Raw genomic sequence first — 22,165 nt, 5'->3', positions numbered from 1 at the left:
ATTTTTGTTATGTAGGTATGTAACCTAGGAACTTCTTATTGAGTGAACCGATTTCGATGATTTTTTTTTAACGAAAGGTGGTGCATGTCGTGATCCCATTTAGATTAAATCGAGATGTGATGACTACTTTTTGAATAATCTTGGATAGTTCGTATTTCCTTGACTATTTTTTCGTGTACCTACGAGTATATTGCTTGTCGATGTAATTGATGTCGGTTTTTGTTTTTCGTTTGCTAGCAAACACAATTATATTAAAACGAAGTATATGCTCTTGAAGCCTATTTGAATAATGTTATTGATTTTGGAAAAATCATTTAAATTGTCATTTTATTAATTAAATTTAAATGCGTACAAGAAACGTGGAAGTATCTAGTTTTACATACAAACAATATGGTAGGAGAGCTGGTACTTTTTGAATACCATATGATTAAATAGCCCCATTACTCACCAGCCAGTTCGGCAGTTCCGTGTTGTGGTATAGTAGGAGAGGTATGGGATAAGTTTTCAGCTTGCCTCAAATATCTACCCAAAATTGGTACCAGCTCTCTGACTAATACAACGTTATTGCAAAACTCATTAAAATGAAAGCTTATTAAAATAATCGCATATGATTGTAATTTAAAATACCTAAATTATGTTATATATATATATATATATATATATATATATATATATATATATATATATATATATATATATATATATTTTTGTATTGTATTTGTACTTATAAATAGGTACATAAGCGTCTGCGGTTACTTTTTAGTTATGTAACCGTAATTTTACTGGATTTGCGGAGTGCTTACTACGTGCGACACTCCTTTCAATTCATTGTCTTGTCTATTTTGATAATATTGTTGCTTTAACAGGGCCTATTTACTGGTGAACAATTTGGCATATATAATAAAAATAAAAATATATTAAATGGTATGTACAGATATTCGTTAATCTCACGATAAAATCTACAGAATCAATTGCAATGAATCCCGGTACGTAGATATAGCAGCAGATCCAGACTGTCATTCTGGCTGCTTTCTATCCTGACGCTCCCACGGGATCGGAAATTATCGGTTGAAATCGCGTGGCGCAGCTAGCTTATGAAAACTATTTTTATACGTCTTATTCCAAACTTTACACACATATATATATATATATATATATATATATATATATATATATATATATATATATATATATATATTAACTACCTGACTCGGCAAACGTTGTCTTGCCGCTAGATGCTATCTAAAAATAGGGGTTGGTGGTAGAAGGGTGAAAATTTAGAGTTGTATGTATTTTTCAACGCCAAATTATAATAAAATATAAAACAAATAATTTATCTAAAAATTAAAAAAAAAAAATTGCGGTGGACTACCCTTAACATTTAGGGGGATGAAAAATAGATGTTCGATTCTCAGACCTACCCGATATGCACACAAAATTTCATGAGAATCGGTCAAGCCGTTTCGGAGGAGTTTAACTACAAACACCGCGACACGAGAATTTTATATATTAGACTAGTTATGCCCCGCATAGAGGAAAAAACCTTACTAAAATTGTATATACCCTGTGAGACGACGGCCTGTATAATGTCTCAGTAGGTAACCTTGAACCGAATAATATGCATGTCTATTAATTTTTTAGTATTCCGGTTTGAGGTATCAAAAGGAAAAAACGAAATATTATAGGATCACTTTGTCGTCCGTCTGTCTATCAAGACACTTTTTCTCAGGAACGCGTGGTGGTAGCAAGCTGAAATTCATATCAAACACTCAGGTCTACTGTCTCTTGGAGCTGTGAAAAAAATCGAACTTCTAAGTCTACCCAAAAAGATACAGCCCTTTATGCTGCAAATTTTCGACACGCAAGGGAATCAAAACCTACAGGGTACTTACCTACTTCCTGTGAACTCAGAATTTTGAAATTTTGTACGAAGCAACGTCTTATAGCACAGACTAGCTGCTGCCTGTGACGTCGTCTGCGTGAACGCTATACAGCACCAAAAATACCTACGATTATACCTTTTAAAATAACATTCATTTCTTCTTTACATTTCATATCTACAGAAAAATCTCATAGATGGTGCTGCTTTAAAATTGTCTTGTCTACTTATATTCATTTAATTATGTTTATCGGCGTAGTTACTTATATTGCGTGATTTTTATAGTGTGAAGCTAGCTTATATAGCATGGTTATTAACATAATAACAACAACATTCAAATATGAACATGAATTACAGATGAACATGAATACGATATTACAGAATGCGTTGAGGAAATAAAGGTTCACTGCTAGTTCCCGGTAGGTGATGGTATGATAATATGTAGCCTATATGTTGACCCGACTTCTTAATAATATTCGTGTCAAATTTAAAGTAAATCCATGGTACTTTTTGAGTTTATCCCGGAGATACATACAGACAAACAGACAAAAATTCTAAAAACTATGTTTTAGGCTTCGGTATCGAGTAAAGATCGCACCCCAAGTATTCTTTTAAAAAAAATATTCAATGTACAGTTTTGACTTTCCTACCATTTTATTATATGTGTATAGATAAAGGAAAAATTGCAAAAGCATAAAATTTTAGTTAAATCATATAATAAAAATATTTTTAATAATTTTGTTTGTACGGAACCCTTGGTGCGCGAGTCCGACTCGCACTAGGCCGGTTTTTTTTTATATAAACTAAACTTGTGTCCCGCGGTTTCACCCGACTTAATTTGAGGACAAAACGTACCCACTGAATACACTATGCCTTCCTCGGTCAATGGACTGGTTTAAACAAACAAACAGACTTTTTAACCATTTCAAAAAAGGAGGAGGTTATTGGAAAGGAGATATCCTAAGTGTAGTACCATGATAAGGTAGCCAGGATCCGATGATGGGATCCCAGAGAAATCGAGGGAAACCCTTGAAAATCCGCATAACTTTTTACTGGGTGTACCGATTTTGATGATTTTTAATTTAATCGAAAGCCGGTGTTTATCATGTTGTCACATTTAAAGTTCATCGAGATCTGATTTCAACTTTTGAAGTAATATTTGATAATCCGTTTTTTTGACTATTTTTTCGTCTACCTACGTTGTATTACTTGTCGATGTAATTAAAGTCGGTTTTTTTTTCGTTTGCCAGCAAACACAATTATCGCCTTTATATTATTAGTATATAGTTGTAATACGAGTATAATAATTTAAAAAAAATATCTTATCGTAGGAAATCACTGAGTCAGATTACGTTACATGACTCATAACAGGAAACCGCTTCCAAGGGTAATTGAAGGAGGGAGGGAGGGAAGGGAGGGAGATTACGTAAATTAGTTAAGTGTGGGTTTGATTTGGACGGCGTTTCGTTCTTTTTAACCGACTTCAAAAAAGGAGGAAGGAGGCTCAACTGATTTTTTTATTGTTTTTTTTTTGGGATTGGGATAACTCAAAAACGGCTTGTAAGAACTCGCTCAAATTTAAATGGGACCTGACATGACAAGCACAAGTTTTCGATTTAAAAAAAAAACCATCAAAATAGGCACACCTGGAAAAAGTTATGACGTTACAAACATAAAAAATACGAGTTTAATGAGAATCCCCTCTCAGGCTACAAGGTCACTAAGCGAGCGATGAAGTGAGCTATGCTTGGTATTTTGAGTCCGGAATGATGAAATCCGTAGACGAACGAAGGTCACGGACATAGCTCCCAAAATCTGCAAGCTAAAGTGGCAATGGCAATGGGCTGGCCATATTACAAGAAGGACCGCTGAACGATAGGAAATGAAGGTTCTCGAATGGCGACCACGTCCCAGCAAAAGGAGCATAGGCCACCCTGGTAGGCCAGGTGGACGTGGCGTTTTTGACAGTACAATAGTGGGATAAGCCGCTTAAGCTGCGGTTAGTTGAAAATATTTGACATGATTATTTTGTTATTTTAATCACTTCACTTCAGCCTATCGCAATCCACTCCTGGACATAGGCCTCCACAAGCTCGCGCCATAAATGGTGTGAGCTCGCGTGTGTTGCCCATAGTCACCACGCTGGGCAGGCGGTTTGGTGACTGCAGGGCTGGCTGTGTCGCATCAAAGACGTGGCCTGTGTATTTCAAAGCTAGCAGTTTGATGGTTATCCCTCCATCGGTCGGCTTTTTAAGTTCCAAGGTGGCAGTGGAGCTGTGTTATCCTTCAGTCGCCTCTTACGATACCAACGGGAAGAGAGGGGGTGGCTATATTATTTTCTGCCGTAGCCACACAGCTTAAATATTATTTTAATATGAACCACAAATTTATTTTCACACGCGTTAACTGTGGAAATAACGTACTAAAATATTTATAGCCTATGCCCTTATAGCCTACCTCGGTAAATAGACTATCAAACACGAAAATAATTTTTCAATTCGGACCAGTAGATCCTAAGATTAGCGTGTTCAAACAAACAAATTCTTCAACTTTATAATCTTAGTATGGATTAATGTAATGAGCAACGTAGACAAAGCCGTGGTATCCTCTAGTTTCTTTTTAGAATAACGAACTTATATATATATTTTTTTAATGTTGATCACGATTTTTGAGTCATATTTGAATCTTTACTGAGTTCGTTTTAAATGTAATGTTGTTATGAAACACGATTTAATGAAATTTATCTTCCGTTCGGTTCTCAACTTTATAATCTTAGTATGAATTAATGTAATAAGCAACGTAGACAAAGCCGTGGTATCCTCTAGTTTCTTTTTAGAATAACGAACTTGTATATATTTTTTTAATGTTGGTCACGATTTTTGAGTCATATTTGAATCTTTACTGAGTTCGTTTTAAATGTAATGGTTGTTATGAAACACGATTTAATGAAATTTATCTTCCGTTCGGTTTTAATGGCTTCTTAGTATTTTTATTTTTTATTCGTTGATGTCAAAATAAAGTTGTGCGAAAGAAATGAAAAATCGATACGTTATGTAAAAAATATGTTGTTGCCATTCGTACACGGTAGAAGTGAAACTTTTGAAAAGTCGTAGGAAGGTAGGCCGTTTAGTGTAACTCATTCTCTCCTATACATTTGTGTTTGTCTCTTTATCGTGACGCATTTCCGTTTCAAATCAAAACGATTCTAAAAATTCACTTCAAAAAGTTTCACTCCAATGTAGCATTAGGTACGAATTTCACCGGAGCAAGTGGTTTATAGAAAAGCCTTAGTTTCAGTAGAATTCTTCCGAGACCATTGACGTATAATGTCCTAGAACCCGAATAATTGTAAATATAATAAAAATAATTACTATATAAAAAAAAACGCAATATGTAGAATAGCCTTGATCAGTGGATTCGCGTTGAGTTTTAGAAATTTTAAGACTAGTTATTAAGGTTTCTAGGATTCTAAAGTTGCGGTGATTATACCGATGTATGTTAAAAAAAAAAACGATATACCTATATGTATGGAATAACAAAAGCACGGGCATTAAAAGCCTGTGGATATATCACTTAAATAAAAATAAAATAAAAAATGTCCGTGAACCGCTGATCATCTTCGAAAACTAGCACGAAATGAATTTACTAATTTATATGCATCCATTCATCGTAAACCCCGATGGATGGAGTAGTTTTTGCTTCATGAGTACAAAAATCATCTTCGCAATCTTCGCATTTATAATATCAGTAGTAAGATGGAAATAGTACAAAAAGGTCGGCGAGAAAAAAGGCGGGTACAACCACAGACGTCACATCCGTTGTGGTTTTTGTCCGTCCTTACATGTGTTATGCATGTGTCCGTAAAAGTTTAACGTCTAAAATGGTATTTAAATTTAAAACAATACACCGACTCATCATCAATGTTCGAATTAAATTCGAATTGTTGGTTATAACTCAAAAATTTCATCAGATCTCCCTCAAAACTCATTTACTTTACTAACTACAAGGCAAGCATCAGCTTTCCAATAAAAAAAAAGAAACATCTAAGTAGGTAAACCTAGTAAAAAGGTATGAGGTAACACACATAAAAAAGTCGAATTGGGAATCCCCTTTTTTAGAGAGACAGCTGATGAATATTTTTTGGGTTGTCTTTAATAATACCTTCGTGTTTAACCGACTTCGACTACGGTGGTATTCTCGTTATACTTACTGGTCGATTTAAATTGTTTGAAAGCTAACACAGTTATGACGCCGCGGTGGCGCAACGGTCATAGCACTGGTTTGTGGGTGTTGCGCTGGCGGTTATTGGTTTGATCCCCGCACATGACAAATATTCGAATTGGCCATACAGACGTTTGCCGTGGCCTGGGTGTTTCTGCAGTCCTTGTGGGTCTTCCCATCGTTTTAGGCTCTGATCCTTCTCCTACATGGGGAAAGAGGCCTATGTCTAGCATACATTACAGCAGATTATTAGCAGATATTACAGGCTGAAGCGTGTCACAGTTATGGGTAAACGTTTTTTTAAATGATATACCCTTGTCGATCCCAAATAACTTTCAAACCAAGGTTCTTATAATAATATAGCAATGATTGCGATCAATTAATCAAACTTAGACGCATCGGACGATCACGGCAAGGTGATCCGTCGGCCTTCGGTGTCATTGTTTCCTGCGCGTGCGCAACGTGCTGTTAGGGTGCGTTCAGATTTGCAGCATTTTATACTCATTTATATATTTTTTTTAAATATAGATGAAGATTAATTTCAATGTACAGATTAAGTAATACTAGCTGTGCCCGCGGTTTCACCCGCGTTATTTTGAGGGAAAAAATATACTAAAATATTTTATAGCCTCATATAAGCCTACCTTGGTAAATAACCTGTGCAACTCAAATGCAATTTTTCAATTCGAACCAGTGATTAATTAGTAGTCAATTAATAATTACTAATATTAGCGCGTTCAAACTCTTTACATTTTTAATATGAGTATCTATACATATATTTGTAAACAGTCGATGTCTTAATATGAGATATTTCGGAGTAACTAAGTATCGTATTATTTACTAGCTGTTCCCACGACTTCGTCCGCGGGGAATAGTGACTTTGGACAGCATTTTTTGTGATATATCTTTTAGTTTATTTTGGATTATAAACACCGTCGTTTGGGTATTTACAAGTTCAATGTGATTCTTTAAATTGACATAACTTTTTTATTTATGAACCGATTGACATGAAACAACAACTAAATTTTAAGCCAAAAATATATAGTGAAAACCACATCTAAATCGGATAAGCCGTTTCTGAGATTAGCGTGCACAAACTCCCAGACTAACAGACAAAAATTCTAACAATCATTGTCTTGAATGCTATTTGCGTTGATAAAGGTCCCAATAATATTTTTTCTCATGTTTTTCTCATGTACAAACAGCGATCCGTTACATTTTTATTATCGCTTCAGCCTGTAATATATCCCATTACTGGGCATAGGCTTCTTTCCCCATGTAGGAGAAGGATCAGAGCTTAACCCACCACGCTGCTCCAATGCGGGTTGGCGGATACATTTTTATTATATGTATTGATAATATTTTATAAATTAAATAATAATAATTACATAGTATAAAACAAAATCGCTTCCCGCTGTCTGTATGCTTAGATCTTTAAAACTTTTTTTCTTAGGTTTTCCTTAGTAAATAGAGAGTGATTCTACCACCGATGTGAGTAAAGCTACCACCGATTCGGAATGTAAATTCTGCAAAGAAGAATAGGCAAATAAATTCCGCAGCTACTCTTTTGAAAATAATATATAAATTATGATTTAGTACAAAATTGGCAATATCTTGCATGAAATACAGCTCATTACATACGTCATACATAATTATATACATAAATCATTATGGAGTTCCAAAAATACGATTTCCAAAAAAATATTTTTTTATTGGGTATAGCTGAGTTTCATGGGTCTTCAAATCTAACTTTAAGTCTACTAATTCCATCCAAAAGTACCATCAAAAGGAAACCAAGAGCTGATGATGGAATCCCAGAGAAATCGAGGGAAACCCTCGAAAATCGTAGTGACGACTAGTGCGTTTGTTAATTTATTTTTTTCGTCCTCTTACGTTGTATTACTTGTCGATGTAATTGAAGTCGGTTTTTTGTTTCGTTAGCTAACAAACACAATTATTCTAGTATATAGTAAAGATATTCACCGTAACATGTACATAAAACACAATTATTTGATGTTGTTTAAAAAGAAAATCTTGTGAAACAAACCTAATGTCGGATATATAAAATTTGACACGCTTTTGTGTCGCGGTCACGCGTCATTTAACATAGGTCTAATTGGTCGACCTAGGTTTTTTGTTTTATCTTTACTACGCAAATATTGCACTTTAAAAAGTAAATAAACGCTTCATAATACGACTCCCACTAGATATTCAATTCCTTGTTGGGAGTCAGAACTTAGCCCACCACGCTGCTCCACTGCGGGTTTGCGCGTATACTCCATAGTAGGAGTAACGATTGCTATCAGCTGTCTGTGATGACAACCGGGTCCGACAGCTTCACGTACTCCCCGAGGGATAGCAATTAGACTCACAAAGACATACACCCGGACTTAAAACAATTTTTTTCTATATATAAACGAATGTTTGTCTGTATGTCCTGAATCGTAAACTATGCATTTGATCATGTAACGATCTTCAGCAGTGCTGTGCATAAGCCCACGAAAGTTTCTGAGTTGGTACGACCAAAAAAATAAAAAAAAAGCGTAGCAACGCGCGCAGGGTATAAAAATATGGCGGCACGAAATTTGGCGGGCTCAGCTTGTCAATACTTAATGTTACAAAGAATATATCTGTGTTTTCGTTTCTTTTGTGGGAGGATAAACTCAAAACAAAAAAACTTGTGATACAATGACTGAGTGACGTAGACTATATTTTGACGGAAGAAAATGGAACAGCTACGATTGTGTTTGCTTGTAAACAAAAAAATCAACTTCAATTACATCGGCATCGTAGACAACGTAATACAACGTAGGGTGATGAAAAAAAAGTGAAGAAAATACGCGTTATTAAAGATTACTCAATAGTAGTCATCTCGACCAAAAAGAGGGACTACATGATAAGCACCAGATTTCGATTATAAAAATAATTATCAAAATCTGTATACCCAGTAAAAAGTTATGCGCTATAATACAACGTAGATTGACGAAAAAATAGTCGAGTAAATACGAATTATTAGATGTAACTTGAAAAGTACATGTCAAATCTCGCTCAAATTTAAATGGGACCTTACGACAAGCACCAGCTTTCGATTAACAAAAGAATCATCAAAATCTGTATACCCAGTAAAAAGTTATGTATTAGCACAGATAAAAATTACACCGTCCAAGTTAACGAAAATGATCGTAAAATAAAAACGAATGAGCCATATTTTTATGGGACCAAATGGCAACTGTTCCACATCGAACGAAAAAAAAAAAAAAGAATTACGTAAATCGTATCAGAAATCTCGGCCTAATCGGTGAACATACTTTAAAAAGAGGTAGGGCACAGCAGAAAATTTCCGGTTCAAAATATGAAGTAGCCCGACTGGGGAAGTACCTCGACCTTACAGAAGATCACAGCTAAATAATACTGCTTTCAAGCAGTGTTGTGTTCCCGTTGGTGAGTAAGATGACCAGAGCTCTTAGGGGGATTTGTGGTAGGTTCAGCAACGCGCTTGCGATGCTTCTGGTGTTACAGACATCTATAGGCTACGGTAATCGCTTACCATCAGGTGAGCCTTACGCTTGTTTGTCGATCTAGTTACATATTTAAAACAAAATATCAATCGAATTTAGAACTTCGTTTGTAATGTCGTTTAAAAATCGTCTAGTCCAAGCAAAGTCGCGAGCGGAAATCTAGTATGTAGACTATAAAAGAACAAAACAATGTTCTATTCCATATTATATTCTAATTACAATAAAAATCGTTATTTCAAACGTTCATATCGGTACAGCGTTGCGTTTCCCGCTGATAACGATTTCGATATTATCACAAATGTGCGTTTAACGGAAATAATTTTTTAAGCGATTCATTAGAAATTTATATGTTTTTGTGACGTAAATGTTGATTAAGATTATGTTGAAACTAGAGCTGTGTCCGCGACGTCGTCCGCGTGGAATTTAACAAAAAATTATTCTTTTTAAATTTTCTAAAATAAAAGTAGCCTAAGTTACTCCTTACTGTATCAGCTATCTGCCAGTGAAAGTCCCATCAAAATCGTTTTATATTTTAGTCGGTATATTCAGATACCGAAGTCTTCTGTCGACTGATCCACCTCTTTCCACCACTCCTACCAATACTGATATATACATTTACAATATCTACTCAACTTTTGCATGGGTGCGTAACAAAAGCAAAAAATTTTAAATTTCAACAAAACATTTATTTTTTTATTTTTTATTTTTCACATTATTATCAAAACAGGAAGTAATATTTTACCTTTAATTTAATGATGTTATGTGTATTGTATAAATTATCAATATAGATCATTTTATTTAAATATTTATTACTATAATGTATTTATTGTGTTTTGGTAATAAATTTATATTCAAATATGATTTCAAATAACATTAATCTATACAGATAAATAAAATTGGAGAGTCTGTTTGTAATATCAAAATAACTGCTTTTTACCAAATGCATATAGATACATTACATGAACACGGTACATATACCAAAATAACATTTTTTACAATTTTTGTCTGTCTGTCTGTCTGTTCCGGCTAATTTCCGAAACGGTCACACCGATTTTGACGGGACTTTCACTGGCAGATAGCTGATGTAGTAAAGAGTAACTTAGGCCGCTTTTATTTTAGAAATTTATTTATTTTATAACTCTGCGAACTGAAGAATAACTTTTTTGTTACAAAACTTTTTTTGTTCAACGCGGACGAAGTCGCGGGCATAGCTAGTAAATAAATAAGTGTAAAAAAGGTCTCCAAAAGTATATCTAAATCTTTATTATGTAAATTATGCATTAATTAATAAAACATAGTTAATTGAAGATACATAAGGGATAACACAGTTCCACTACCACCTTGGAACTTAAAAAGCCGACCGATGGCGGGATAACCATCCAACTACTGGCAATGAAATACACAGGCCGTAGACGGCAAGCAGCGTCTTCGGTGCGACAAAGCCAGTCCTGCGGTCACCAACCCGCCTGCCCAGCGTGGTGACTATGGGTAACACACATGACTTCACACCATTTTTGGTGTGAATTTGTGGAGGTCTATGTCCAGCAGTGGACTGCAATAGGCTGGAATGATGAATTGAAGATACCATTGATTCGGAGTGTAGATTTAATTGAGAAGAATGGGCAAGAAACTGAATAATGGCAAACAAGCGTACGGCTCACCTGATGGTAAGCTATTACCGTAGCTTATAGACGCCCACAATACCAGAAGCATCGCAAGCGCGATGTCGACCCTAACACCAATACCCCCAAGAGCTCTCGTTACCTTACTCACCACAGGAACAGTGCTGCTTGAAAGCAGTATTATTTCGCTGTGATCTTCTGTAAGGTCGAGGTGCTACAATAGACGGTCTGCTCTAGATTTTGAGCAGGAATATCCAGCTGTGCCCTACCTTCATAAACTGTATTAGAACTTAAAGACGGTATCTTTAAAGTAGTTTCACATGTTTTACAAAACGAACGCAATAAAAACATAATCGATAAAATCTCATATTCAAAGAGATCATAAAAACATGAAATAAATTGTTATCGGTACATTTGTTATTTTTATTATCGATAATAAATCGAATCGTTTCATTGTCCTAATCGGACATTAAATCTCTACATCAAAGAAATATGGTGTATTTGATTATTGCCGACTCTGAAAGGCATTTCTTTTTATTGGGGCTGTTATGGGAAATGTATTAACATATACTTTCCTATTGGAAGTGTGTGGTATACCAAATCAGTGCCAGGACGTCAGCTTGGCTGGCTGTAGTAACCGCTAAGACCAATAAACACTGTCATTGTTATGATGAGACGTCATGAGATTACTAACGCTTAAAACCACTAGGCCCCGGCGCTGTATGTTAGGGCTTCTCGCAAGATATGCTCGACCAGTCTTCTACTGATAGGCATCTCAGGCTGGTCCTTTCGATTACTTTCTCTCGTAAAACAAAGTCGGTTCCATGCTGGGGATCCATGTAATCGCTCACACATTAAACCACGAAGCCCCCGAAGCCTACCCTTGTATCCCATCCCGAGAGGTATGACCAGTTTTTCTACTGGCAAAGGAATTGTGCCAGCTGCCCTCACCCACCAGGCCTAGCGTTTTACCATCTCTCTTCCGTAACGCAAAATATTTCCACTATTGAGCAACCCAAACGTTTACCTTCGGATTGCACTATCATCATCCATCATTTAAAAAAAAACTACAAGGAGCCATGCTCGATACAAACTACCTGCGCACTACTCGCTCCCTTAAAACATTGGACGAGTATACCCTGGGTTGGTTTTTATTACCCATGGGAGCGGAAAATTTCCCGCTCAATTCTGTTCCCCTTCGTGCTCCCATATATAAAAATAGACAGGCAGTCGGAGAAAAATATATAGATGCAGTTACAGACTTTATTGGAGCCCTACAAAAGAGAAATAATGCTACTGTAGCGACATCTATCTTGCAAGTTACGAACTCAGAACTGACGTATCCTACATCGCGATATTAAAGTTATCCGAAGATCGAAAATATATACAAGAACCCGACAATAACCGGGGGGCAGTCGCCCACCAGACACAACACCCGTCTAGTTTGAGGATCCTCCCTTTTCATTAGTGGATGAGGAACTTTACAACCTCACCGCTTAATCTTATGCAAAAAAATTTAAATGCAGTTTTTCTTAACATAGACATAGACATAGACATCTTTGCAGATTCATTAAGCCAATTTAAGGGAAAAATAATTAAAATGTTGATGGACTTTGATATATAATTGTAATAGTTTTGTTTTGTTTTTTTCTCTCTCTATTTTTTTATTGTAACAAATGTCATTTTTTCGGTAAATTACACAATTAAGATTTATATCTGATTACAGTAGCGTTCTAAGAATGTTGTGCAAACCTTTAATTTAAGTGCATATTGTACAACTTTTTGGTATTGTTTTAATGTAGAAAGCTTTTTTATGTACTTAGTTGGTATGCCTTTATTAAATAAATAAATAAATAAACCTATTCCTCATTCCCCCAAAACTACTATAACATCATTATTTTATAACTAGCGACCCGCCCCGGCTTCGCACGGGTGCAATGCTGATACTAAATATACTACAGAATGTCCTTATTTATAGTGTGAAGGTAGCTTATGACATGGTTATTAACATAATATGTGGCTTATATGTTGATCCGACTTCTTAATAATATTCGTGCTAAATTTGAAGTAAATCCATGCAGTACTTTTTGAGTTTATCCCGGACATACATACAGACAAAGAAAAATTCCAAAAACCATATTTTTGGCTTCGGTATCGATTGTACGAGTAGATCACACCCAAGTATTCTTTTAAAAAAATATTCAATGTACAGTTTTGACTTTCCTACCATTTTATTATATGTATAGATAGATGAAACAAGTTTTTCTGATATTATCGCGGTTTATCAAATTTTTATAGATACCCGACGTTTCAAAAACTTTACAGCAACCATAGTCACGGGAGTACTGTGCTCTTTGTTTCATTATAATGAGTGAGATTCGAGTAAACATAGGAAAACAAATTTTTTTTTGTTATATCTCAAAGGTTGAAATCTAAAGGCAGCGTTTTAGTAGAGCTCCCAGACGGCTTAATTTATTTCTACCTATCTAACAACGATCGTCATATTTCAATCAATCCCTTTCTTCAAACCTTACCAAATTATACACCTATCCCTTCTTCATGAGTTAGTGTCAGTGTCATGTTAGTGGTTTTTGAATTTATCGCGAATAGACAAACAGACGCGGCGTAAAACGTTTTTTTAATATCACTCACTCACTCACTTCAGCCTAATATAGTCCACTGCTGGACATAGGCCTCCACAAGTCCGCGCCGAAAATGGAGTGAACTCATGTGTTTTGTCCATAGTCACCACGCTGGGCAGGCGGGTTGTTGACCGCAGTACTGGCTTTGTCGCACCGAAGACGCTGCTGCCCGTCTTCGCCCTGTGTATTTCAAACCAACAGTTAGATGGTTATTCCGCCATCAGTCGGTTTTTTTAATATCATCATTACAGCCTATACAGTCCACTGCTGGACATAGGCCTCCACAAGTTTACGCCAAAAATAACGTGAACTCATGTGTGTTGCCCATAGTCACCACGCTGGGCAAGCGGGTTGGTGACCGCAGTACTGGCTTTGTCGCATCGAAGACGCTGCTGCCCGTCTTCGGCCTGTGTATTTCAAAGCCAGCAGTTGGATGGTTATCCCGCCACCGGTCGGCTTTTTAAGTTCCAAGGTGGTAGTGGAACTGTGTTATCCCTTAGTCGCCTCTTACGACACCCACGGAAAGAGAGGGGGTGGCTATATTCTTTAGTACCGTAGCCACACAGTACAGTTTTTTAATATGTAGTCTCGTAATTACTTGTAATTTTATCGTGATATTTATCGATTTTAGTTAATTGAATTATTTTATCATTACAAAATATTTTTATATTTAATGAAATATTGACTGTGCTTCGATAAGTAAAGTAGATAATTAATGGCAGTTTGTAGTTTCCTGTATTTGGTGAACCTGCTTTCTGCTCCACTATGTGGACGCGATTCCCGCCCCAAATCTGGGAGGAATATATGAATTTGTTTATGTATGTTTATCTAGAAGAAGAAAAAACATTTATGTCAGTCGGCCGTTACGTATAATGATGGCATTAATTTGTCTTTTTCTTAGGCCTTTCTATGTTAGAAAGAGACGACCGTCTGTTTATGTTAAACATAATTACTTAATGGTTTGGTTATTAGTGATTCTCGTAATTTTAATGGAAGTGTTAATGTTCATATGTGACAATCTTTTTATCGGCAAAAGACGGATATTTCTAGACGTAAATATAATAATAGTTTTGTTTAAATATAGTTTCGCTATTATATAATAACTGAGGTAGGGCACAGCAGGAATTTCCTGCTCAAAATATGGAGCAGCCCGACTGGGGTAGTACCTCGACCTTACAGAAGATCACAGCTAAATAATACTGTTTTCAAGCAGTATTGTGTTGCTGTTGGTGAGTAAGCTCACCCAGAGCTCCTGGGGGGATTGGGGATTGGGTCGGCAACGCGCTTGCGATGCTTCTGGTGTTGCAGGCGTCTATTAGCTACGGTAATCGCTTACCATCAGGTGAGCCGTACGCTTGTTTGCCGACATAGTGACATTAAAAAAATACCACTATGCTGGCAAACAAGCGTACGGCTCACCTGATGGTAAGCGATTACCGTAGCTTATAGACACCTGCAACACCAGAAGCAACACCAGCAACAACTCGTGCGAGTTTTATTCACAGAAACATGGCAGAAATGCGTTTTTACGTGAAGATTATTTTGCATGGGAATTTAAACAGTGCAGCTTAGACGATAAAGAATAGTATACAATACAATCGATACAGAGTCATCTAGCGGCAAACGCGAGTACTAGGTTGAAATCCCGAATTTCCCATACAAAATGAAGTTGAGATTTATGCCCGTTATTGCGAGACGGATTAAACAAAACTCGCACTAGGTACTCTGGTTACGTTACACAGGAACACAACACTGCTTGAGAGGAGTATTATAAAGATCAATTAAAAAAGCGTCAAGTAAAAACGCATTATTAGATATAACTCAAAAAGTAGTTGTTAGATCTCAAATAAATTTAAATGGGACCAATTGGCACACACCACCTTTCGATTAAAACAAAATTTGTCGAAATCGGTCTACCCGGTCAAAAGTTCTGATGTAACATACATAAAAAAAAAAAAAAAAAAAAAAAAAAAATACAGTCGAATTGAGAACCTCCTCCTTTTTTGGAAGTCGGTTAAAAACGTATAATAATAAACTTCAGCTTAACTAATTTATATATTTTTTGTTACAGATAATAAATACACATCAACGAGGTTCTACTACGTCGACTGAACCGTGGATCATTGGTATTATAAGTTTAAAAAGTAATACATTAATGTTGTTATAATTGTGACACCAGAAATCATAAGGAAACGGTTTGTGTGTCATTCCAACGAATTTATTTAGTAGCTGTTAATGATGACTTAGTGTCATCTCGTACTAATATGTCACCCATAGGGTTACACCGGTTGTGGATAACGCTATCTGTTGGATACGGTATCCAACAGATAAAAGTATATTATATTATTATTATTAAATTATTCTTTAACGCCATCGTTTTCATTTTATTTATGAGATTAGCTAATGTGAATTTAAAAGTTGTAATTTAATAATAGCGAAGAAATAGGTCCTTATGGCCTATTCTACTTCCTGGTGTTAAAATTTATTCGTAACTTATTTGCACGATAAATTTAATCCACAAGCGGTGAAACGGTCTTTTAAAATCTTTTATTTTATGATTTAATAGTGATAATGTCGCAAATATAGTATCAATGGATTAGTAGAATACGGAAGCTGTCAAAATCTAGAGTTATAGTGTTAATCTACTGAATCAAATGTAATGAGATTTGGAGCATGGGGCGCGGTGGATTCCAAAAATGCCCATATATTTTTGCTTTAAATTTTCCATAGTATAAATAGATTTTCATGATAATAGTTGATTGGATTATTTCTGGTTGCGCTACTGGTTGAGTCGCCCGCCATACTTAAAAATTACTTAAAAGTAACTTTTTATTTATAGGTTAAATATTAATTTCATAGATTTTTTCTCCGCTTGCCACAAATTGAATTTAAAAAAGCAATATTTTTTTAATTAGTTTTAATTATTCTATATTTTTTAATGTTAAGGCTCTAAACTCTTGACCGGTTTTTAATGTTAAAAAAAATGTATATTTTTATTTAATTTTGTATAAATTAAGAATACATGCTATATCTAGAAAAATATAATTTCTAAAATCATTGTAGCAGCTCTTGAAGTAAGTCATAATAAAATTAACAGCTCTATACATATCCAAAGAGGGTAAAATAAATTTTAAAAAATGGCAGTTATAGACACTGCTGATAGAAGTGAAAATCTAGAACTTTTAGTATTGAAATTTGAAATTTCATAATGTTCGAAATAAAATTATGTGTATAATGTTACACAGTATATCTTGTTTTTTTGGAATTGTCCTAATTGGTAAACAAACCGCTGTCAATCGTAATTCACGTTTTTTCCGCATTTATCACTCACTTTCACAAAATATTAGCTTACGGACATTTGTAAAACTCCATTTACTATTTATTTCACTAAAAACAAATATCAATTTATCATTTTAAACACATAAAAACTACAAAATACGAATTCCGAGAGTACAGATAACTAATATTTTCGAATATGACATTTCAATATCTTTTTTTATAAGGCAAATAGGGATGTGGTCATAATATTTTTAGAAGTGAATGAGTATAAGTAAATGAACAGCATGAGCGATAAAATAGGCCATGTTCTTTAACTATATTTTAAAATTTCACGAATTATAACTTGTTAAATAATATTACAGTAAAGCGATTTGTTATTTATTTGTATTTTGTTATTAATTGTTTTTTTTTTCTTCTTTTTTTTATGTTGAGCGCACAAAAAAAAATGCTTACAAAATATTGCAAATGTCAATCATTTATGGTAAAGTGTTCATTGTAAAGGTTTTATTTTATATTATGAATATTTCTGAATATCAATTTCATCCTGAACATTTTTAATGCTATCCCATATAATATTAAAGTATACCACATAGCAACGGCATAAACGTTTACTGTAGTTCACAGGAAAAAATTTTGAGACTTTAGGATGAGACTTAAGATTACCCAATGAGAGCTTCGTGGAGTACAATGTTATTAGTCCTTTTTTTAGATGTTAGAGAGAGTGTGCCGCCGGCGCAAGGTTTTTTATTCATAGTAAATACAAATAATGTGACAATAATATTAATAGGGTCGACTTTTTTTAGACACAGGCGGCCCCTTTATTTTGTTGTAAATTTTATTTTTGGTTTTTTTTTTTACCGACCATATCACATAAACGAAATATATAGGGGACTGTCCACTTTGTATGGGGGTTTCGGCCCCGAGTGGACAGTCACTGAGAATAATAATTATATATTAAGTTAGTAGTACTAACAAGTATGAATTAGAAAAATGATATAGTTTTGTATCCAGGTGTTTCATTTTTTGTTTTTTTGTGGATAATTACAAGAAGATTTCTGAAATAAAAAATCATTGTTTTGTTATTTTTGTTTTACTAATCGGATTCGTACGTTAACAGAATGTTATCTAAAAACTAGGCAGGTAGATTTATAAAATCTTGAAACCTTTTTCAGCCCAAAAACCAAATAATTTCATGACATGGCCACAACAACCTACTGTCCGTCGACCAACCATGCAGTTGCAATAATATTTTTTTATGGCTTCTCTGCCTGACCTTTATTGTTTACATATAAAATAAATACAAAATATATTTTCCTACTTATGAATATGCCTACTGTGTATTTTACGTCGCAGTAGTGATGAATTCTCGGTTGACGGAAAACCTTACAGTAGGTTGCTATATCACCATGAAAGCAACATCGAAGTCAAATGAATGTATGAAGCAAAAGTCTGTAGTTTAGGGTTGCCATAATAAATAATATTTTCAATAAACAAATAAATCGATTAAATCGATAATCGAATTTAATATAATTAATTGCTTGCTTTTTATTTAGTCAATAACAATGTTTCTAAAATAGTTTATTTTTCACCAAAGTTAAATGTTTTTTTACTAAATACACTTTTATAGACTTTTTTTAGACTTTTTTCTTATTAATTCGATTTAACAATACTTTTAATCGATTTTAACAAATAATTGATTTAAAAATATTTTAAAATCGATTGTTCGTTAATAATAATTGTTTTTTTAAGACTGGCAACGTGTTGTAATCAAATCACCAACCGAAAATAAACTAGAAGTATATAATTAATGAATTAAAATACTTATTAAATAAACTTTTCATCAGTTTATATTGATAAAACTGCAATTCACGAATAAACATGATTTAATTTATGAAAATTATTGGTATATTTGTTTTTTTGTATGAATTCTGTTCACCTTGGGCCAAAATGGACAGTCCCCTTTGTTGCCTTTTATGCTCGATGCTCGATTAATATTTTTTTTCGTAATTCTGTACCTCTACTAATTCTTAGCAAAAATATTCAATATATTATTAGGTTTTGAAATAATTTTAGCAATATGGTATCATTAAATATTTCGATGTAAAATTAATTTTACTTTGTCTATGGCTTATTGATATTGTTCATTCATTTGCTCTTTGTGTCACTTCACTAAGCTACACTATACTCTAATTGTCTGTGGTCATAAGTACGCCATATTTGTTTACCAATTAGGACAATTCCAAAAAAACAGACCTTACGTCAGCTATCTACAGATATATTGCTATAAGCATGTCGGTGATGCGAATGCACGAGATTTCACCCATCCAAAAAGCGTCCTAACGCGCACCGAACACGACCGCCGATAAAATTTTCCCCAACCAAAAAAGTTTGTTTGAGGGCAATGCCTTATTGTAATTCTTTCGATGAATGTGGTACTGTGACCATCACTGCCGTAAAACTGTTACCATATCAAATTTAAAGCGAGCGACGCCGTGTATCAAGTCTAGTATATCGAAATTAAATATTAGCACTTCAAAAGCACTTGAAATTAAATTTATATTTTTATAAATTATCTTCTTCTAATATATAAAATTCTCGTGTCATGGTGTTAAACATTGAACTCCTCCGAAACGGCTCGACCGATTTTAATAAAATTTTGTGGGCATATCGGGTAGGTCTGAGAATCGGCCAACATCTATTTTTCATACCCCTAAGTTATAAGGGGGGGGGGGGTGGATTAAGCGGGTTAATAACATATATGGCAAAGAAACGTTTGCGGGGTCAGCTAGTTTCTTGATAAAAAGTGAAGCTACCAACGCCATCGATTCGTAATGTGGACTCCGAGAAGAACACGCAAAAACTACATATATCTAATGTCATTGACATTTATATGTCATATTAACATATTAATAATTTTATTAAACTTTTAAACTATTCATTGATTCAAAATAAAAAGTGATTTAAATATATTTCGGACATCAAAAGAATAATAATTGATGTTTCGATTATTGGGTGATGGACGATGATAAAAAAAATCGCTAAAATAATATAATTTATGGTAGTTAACTCCTTGAGATTTAACGATATAAAGCTTGTGGAGTGGAAGCAATATGGGTACTTAAATCGCTTGAAACAGTAACGACTAAAAAAAATAAAAATAAATAACGATTGTGCTTTAGACCACACGACTGAAGTAAAACTTCCTATTTTTAACTCCAATCGCCCTCTCCAACTTCCGTTCGCATCGCCCGATCTCATTTTTCGTAACGCCCTCGTCACGCATTCACCAGCTCACTCCCGAAATCGAGTGTGTGTGTAAACACCAGTCGTTTCGAAGCTGACACATTCCCTTTTATGTTCGTTTTTATGGAACAATAATAGCTTTAAAAGGGCTCGAAATTGTATTTACTTTAAGTTAAGACATCTTTGAATGAATGTACGAATAATGAAACCCAATGTTCTTGTGGCCTAGCATTGTTGGAAATATTTGTACCATGTACGGTACCATATTCTACGGTACTTGTACAATTCTAAATTGTCATGGTACTAGTCTAATTGACTAAAAAAATGTTACATACGATTTGTTTTAAGTTAAAATCTTATTAAAAAAAAAACTATCATTAAAGACTGGTCGACTTGTTCTATACTTATTTTATTTAATCAAAAGTAATATCTACGGGTTACTACCTATGTCACCGCGGACACTAATCGGACTTCAATATTACAAGCTTTGATTCATCATCATCGTCATCATCATCATCATCATCATCTGTTTCTGTAGTAAATTGTAATTAAAATTGTGTTATAGTTAAATCTTTATTATTAGTTATTTTGCTTTCGCTTTTAATTTCGATTGATGGATAGTGATAACAGAACCGTAGACGAAACTGAGGTCGACGGTTCTGCCGTTTTTAAAAATGTTAGTGACCCAGCTAATCTGATATAATATGATAAAAGCGATAACGATTTAAAATGCAGTTTGCAACATCCCACTGCTGGGCAACGCTTCCTCCATGTAACATCTATGTGTATACACATGAAAAAATTACAATCGAATTGAAAATCTTTTTTTGAATTCAGTTAAATCTATCTTGTGCTTAAATGACGATGAGAACAGCTGTTTAGTAGGACTTATCCCGATGAGCAAATCTGGGTATAAAGTAGGACTTATCATAATGAGCAAGTGTAGTTATACCCTTACAGTGTAGGTAGTAATGTGTAGGTAGTCTATTGGCCTATTTTTTTTTTTTTTTTTCGTAAATGACAACTCTATACAATGTTGCCAACTTAAATTTTTATTTTATAAGTTACTTTAGAGATTACTCATTCATATTTTAGTTTGTAAGAAAAAATATATTTTCCTTTAAAAGTATTATTATTTTTTAAATTTATATTTTGCATTTAGTCGTCTGTTTGTGTATTGAATCTGACGGTACTCGAAAATTGTATTTTATTTTTAATAATAAACCTTTTTTTAATAATTATGCAATAATGATCAACAGATTATAAATATTTTATTAATGTAATATTACCAGTGTAAATTATTTGCATGTATATATTAAAATAAATATAAAATTATTCTATTGTTTTATTTCAATTCCAATACGTAATAAAGATTAGAAAGAATTGTGATTGTTTACTAAGTATAATTGATTTCAAAGTTTAATCACAACCAAAAATATCACACTGCTCCGTCCCATGTCAGGGAAATAGCCTTAAGAATGGGGGCCGCTATGAAGAAGGTTAAAACCACTAAACGGCACAAATGTTTGTCACCGATTTCAAATTACATCTTTATGCCGTTTGCCGTCGAAACATTAAACCTTGGAGTAGCAGTGCTAAATTTTTTAAAACGTTTTACTACTCATCTTTGATGTAAACACATTCAAGTACGAATACACTTTCAAAACATTTTTAAATCGTGATTTTACAAAATATCATAATTTTATTTATTTATTTATTGCCATATATATACTAACATTACAGGTTTATTACCTGATGCGA

The sequence above is a fragment of the Melitaea cinxia genome, chromosome 27 (genome assembly GCF_905220565.1).
Source record: "Melitaea cinxia chromosome 27, ilMelCinx1.1, whole genome shotgun sequence".
Taxonomy (NCBI): domain Eukaryota; kingdom Metazoa; phylum Arthropoda; class Insecta; order Lepidoptera; family Nymphalidae; genus Melitaea; species Melitaea cinxia.
The sequence above is the reverse complement of the archived record's forward strand: the minus strand, read 5'-3'. Positions refer to the sequence as shown.